At 54.7% G+C, this 5,090-nt stretch overlaps 1 pseudogene; it reads left to right on the top strand.

The window, feature by feature from the left end:
• The first annotated feature begins 1,224 nt into the window (after window positions 1–1,224).
• LOC138431500 (testis-specific Y-encoded protein 1-like) lies at window positions 1,225–1,764 on the top strand (annotated as a pseudogene).
• The last annotated feature ends 3,326 nt before the right edge of the window (window positions 1,765–5,090 follow it).

Genomic DNA, 5,090 nt, shown 5'->3' with positions numbered 1-5,090 from the left:
TGTTCTCACATGGAGAACAGAACCGCTTAGAAAGGGCCTCGATAGGGTAAATTGGCAGCCATGCATGTTTCAGGCACCAGTGTGTCATGGAACTTAATGGGGAGCTGTCCTTACCATCTCCCTGGCAGGTATTCAAATAATGTTCAGGGAGTTCCCTCAGGCCCCAGGCCATGCCCCATTTCTCCATCTGTGCAAAGTGTGGCCAAGCTACCTGAGGCCTTTGCACTATTCACGTCTGTCCAGCGACGGAGGGAGGGTCACACCGCACCGTCTGCAGTTCAGCAGTGACCGCACACCGTTGACTTACAAGTTTGAGAAAGCACTCTCCGAATGTGTGGACTAACAAAGTCTGATCTCCCATGGGTGCAACTCACTAAGGAGGAGCAGGGCTTGCCTTCTCATATAAACTTCTCGTATGAGCACTGGTGTGCAGAGAGTGACAGACAGCAAGAGCACCACTGAGAGAGATGGAGACAAACAGACACCAGCCCTTGGTACACACATGGAAGGGTTGCCCAAAACAGTGCTATGCCAGAAGCAGAGATGAAGAGACACAGAGCCAGCTCTGTACCCTAAGGCTCTGGTGTCCCTGAACAGTGGAGATCAACTGTAGCCAACACTGTGGTTCTTCCCTTCTCCCCTAGCATCCGGACAACAGGTTCTGTGTCCCATGGAGAAAAAGTATCCAGCCAGGTGGAGTCCCTGTTTATGCTTTGAATCCTCAGGGAAATTTCTCAGTTATTGAGGGTCCTGAGGGACACAGGAGTAAGCTGTTCAGACTGTGAAGCAGGAAACCGTCGTTGGGATTTCCAGAGTCCGGACAATGACAGCGCCTGGAGTATCAGCAGATGCAAAACCCATTACTCCCTGGAGCGGTATATGCCATGTGGGTGCGCTGTAGCCCAGGAACTGTGAAAGATTCCCTACGTTTGAGGGGCGTGTCCAGAAGGGTGCCACCCACCACTCTCTCGGCCATTGGACTAGATTTGGGCCAGCAGCCTACGCGTGGCTCACAGCCTAGGGATCCGCCTATTTGGCTGATTTCCCCAGGGCCTGTTCACCCTGTCCCGTGCTGTCTGCCACCGCTTTCTTCAGCCTCAGGCCACGGGACACACACCAGCCCCCGCTTCCCTACCATCCCCCTCACTCCCCGCCCCCAAAGAGCTAGTGGGTCCCACAGGATTACTGAAACCTGAGCCGCATTTGCACACCACTTGTGCTATTATGTCGCATCCCTTGGCATCTGCCCCAGCCTGGGGTCACGACCAGGGCCAAGAGGAGTGTGAAAGGCCGTCAGAGGAATGCAGGAGCATCCTGGGACCCCAGACCTTCCTAGTTGTGAGCTCCGGTTTCAGGGCGCTGGGGTTGGTGGCCAGCCATCCTCAGGCTTTTTGAGGCTGGGACCTTACAGCCACAAGTTGTCATGCCAGGCAAAGGAGCCACGCTATGCAGGGTGGAGGCGGTGGACGACGGTGAGCCCCTGGTGGACGGAGACGTGGTGGGGATTGGGTGGTTGTTCCAGCTGCTTGCGGAAAACGTCATGGAGGAGGTGGAGGTTGTGGCAGATGAGGAGCAGCAATAGGGGTTCTTCCAGGAGCTGAGAAGACGGTGGAGGAGCAGGGCCAGGAAAGGCCCGGGAGCGCTACTGAGCTTCCAGGGCAAGATGTGCTGCAGGCACTGGCTGCCCTGCTGGTGGAACTGAGCTCTGAGCCTAAGAAGAACTGCAGGGCCTACTTCCAGTTCATGTGCAAGAACCATCAGAGGAGGAAGCCTGACTTGGCTTGGAGGATCGCCATCACCTGGGGCATCCCTTGCTTCTGGGCCGTAGCTGTATCCTTTCTGCTGCTCTTTGAAGTCTGCTGCTCAGGAAGAGGAGGCGGCGCAGGAACCTTTTCCCTGCTCCCTATCCTGACAGGTGCTGTTGCAGAGCCATCCATCGTCCCACTGCAAGTTGATATTTTCCTTTCAGGACCCCCCTACTTCTTGAACACAGTGACCACTAAGTAGAATTACCTTGACATCACTTGTGAAACGTGGTTCCTGGGGTGATGAGTGTGGGTGTGCAAGGTTGTGGAGTGTCCACCTGTGGGATCCACACCCATCTCCCGTCTCTCTGTAGGGCATAGGGCACGTTGTTCCACTCCTGTCCACTGGTTCTGGGACTTTGAACGGGGAGCATCCAGCCGCAGCGTGGACACCAGGAGCCTTAACTTTCTCGGCTGGTTGTCAGGTCACAACTGCTCAGAGTCGAACAGGATTGCTGAGGTGTGGTTGCTTTGGGCCTGAACACAGTCAGCAATTCACTTTGGGATTCTTGGCTGCTGGCTCACCTTGCTGTATTGCCAGCGGATTGTTGGCCAAGATGTGTGGGAGGATCGCCTGAAGTAGTACCCTGGGCAGGAAGGTTCTTCCATGAGAGTAACTGACAGAAACATGTGTGGAGATGGGGTCTGAAGGTGGGCCCTGAAGGGACACTCGTGTGATACTACAGGGACACTGTCCTTTCCCAAATGGGGATGCTCAGACTCATGCAAGCTGGCTCTGGAGCTTGAGTTTGGGTCGTGCTTGTAGCAGGTGACCTCCTGAGACTGTTTATTTGGGGACTTGGTGTGTCCGTGAGTGAAGCAAGTCTCCACCAAATCAGCTGAGGTGGCAGCACCAGAGTCCAGGTGATACTACTAGAGGCAGTGTGTATTAAGTATCTTTGTCAGACTCATCCTTTGTGGGTCCTTTCATCACCTGGCCTCCTGCTGCTCACTGAGTTTGAGATTGCCTGGGCACTTCACTCCCGCCCCTTACCCAGGGAAGGCCTATCATTGAAAAGCTGTCCTCTCCGGGGTCCCAGTGCACCTGTGTGCTGACTTTGGGATCTTCTGTGAATTTCCACATTCACCACTCAGTGTCTCACAACCACCAAACATGCTGCGCTGGAAGCGGCTTCAGGCTGCCTTGGGAACATATGGAAGAGTTCGTGGAGAAGGTGAACAGGGAGCCCCAAGGGCAGGACTTGGTGCCTACTGTCGTCACCCCCGACATTGCTGGCCTCGGTCGTCTTCACCTCCTTAAACACCTATGCTCGTTGTTTGCATCTGTGTCCCCGTGCTGAGCATGTGTGGGTATACACACGTGTGCTTATTTATGCTGGCTGTGATTGTGTGTGTGTGTGTGTGTGTGTGTGTGTGTGTGTGTCCGGCCCAGGGCAGAGGCAGAGATGAAGGTGGCAGGAGAGGAGGTGCTGAGCAACCAGAAGAGGAGTCATGAGGCGACCAGGCTGAAGGTGGTTTGTCGCCTCATCTCTGCATTGACCCTGACCAGGATGGGAACAAGGAAAGGATGGCCAGTGATAACTCCAGACTGTGGCTCCAGATATCTGCAATTAGACCAGATACAAAACACGCTCATCAGTTCTACCGTGTTGTTGTGTGTGCTTGGATCAGGAAGAGGGTTTCATGGTCTAAGGATTCACACAGAGCAAATCACGTGGGGTGGGGCTTTGAAACCACTGCCTGTGGAGCCCTCCGTGTGTGGGGCCATGGGCTGGCCTCTGGAAATGAGGGACGTGGCTATGGCAAGATCTGGGATGGTGAGGCTAAGGTCCTGCCGAGATGGGCAGAGAGCTGAAGGAGAAAGAGTCATAGATTGCCTGCTGCACTGGAGATTGTTCCACACACATGTGAAAAGGAGAACTGGGAAGGTCCTGGACCAGTGCTGCCCCGGATCAGCCCAGCAGCCAGCACACGCCCTCCCTGAGGGTGGCACACACTGGCACGATATGACACAAAACAAGAGATGCGCTAAAGTATGCTGTATCTGCCAAACCACAGGCATCCTAGGAGAGACATGGTCTGTAAGCAAGGCATGCCTCCATGCACTTCCAGCCTGCATCCCTGGAAGTGCCCAAAGGCGAGGAATGGGTAAGTGGGTTTCCCTGTGTGACCCTATCCAGGATATGCCTGTGAGGGAGGGAACAGAGAAAAGACAAGGGCGGTGGGTAAACTGCATGTCCTAAGGGACCTCAGGGGAGTGGAGACAGAGAAGCCCCTGGGGCAGTTCAGGGCCTGCTGGTTTTCAGGGTCCAGACTCTAGGCAGTAGCGGTCCTGCCAAAGATACCCCATGGTCTGTGCTGAAAGTTCTGATATGAATTCCTCCTTTTCTTTGGGGTCTTGCCCCTGGCTTTGGGGGCCTGAGTGTCAAAGGTGCACGTCTGTACCTGAAGGAGGATTCTGGTAGTCTTGCTGGAGCAGAATCTCTGATTGCGTTGTAGGGGATCTGCACCCAGGTGACACAGAGGGATGCTGCCTTCCAGGTGACCGTCTTGGATATCCCTGGGCCCAACCGCGCACTGGCTTCCTTGGCACGGGTACTGTGTAGGGAAGCAGGGATGCCTGACTGTAGGGAGTCCTACCTGGGCCTAATGAGAGCACCTGAAAGAGAGCCTTGGCATTTAGCAAATCACTGAGGCATGGGTGGTTCAAGCCCTCTTGGTCCATTTGAGATAGTAACGCTGCTTTCTGTCCAACGGAGGCATTAGCTCTGGGCCCAGAACCTGCAGGTTCCCCAGGGCATCATCTGTTGGGGGACTCCCATGTGCATGGGTAGTGTTAAACAGAAAGGAAGACGTGTAGGGATGCCACCTTACTTTTATGGCCTCCGGTTCCATTCTTGCTATCGGAAGAGACCCTCTATCCATGTGTACCTTCTTCACAATCTTGGATCAGAAACAGCCCTGTCACAGTCTCCGGGGGCTTTTGGAGGCTCAGGCGTTTCTGGCCTTTTCCTGCCACTTGGAGAGAGCACATCGGGGCACAGGTAGATGGTGCACACAGAACGCTCCACAGATAGGAAGAACAGGGGGCCTCATTCAGAATGCTGGGGGCTGTAACGGGTGGTAGGCTAGCAAGAGGGGCACAGCATTGACACGGAATGACCTAGACAGGTGCACACCGAGAAAGCAGTTCTTCAAGTCAGCTGAGCTCAGAGGTCCTTGTTTTCTGGTCCCCTGAAGGAATGCACAGGCAATGGATCAGGCCAACGTGACTGGTACTGTGAAGCTGTCCAAGGTGATGGGAGAATGCAGAAGGCAGGCACA

Source organism: Ovis canadensis, chromosome Y (genome assembly GCF_042477335.2).
Source record: "Ovis canadensis isolate MfBH-ARS-UI-01 breed Bighorn chromosome Y, ARS-UI_OviCan_v2, whole genome shotgun sequence".
Classification (NCBI taxonomy): Eukaryota; Metazoa; Chordata; class Mammalia; order Artiodactyla; family Bovidae; genus Ovis; species Ovis canadensis.
Note: the sequence above shows the minus strand (reverse complement) of the source record. Positions and strands in the feature narration are given on the sequence as shown.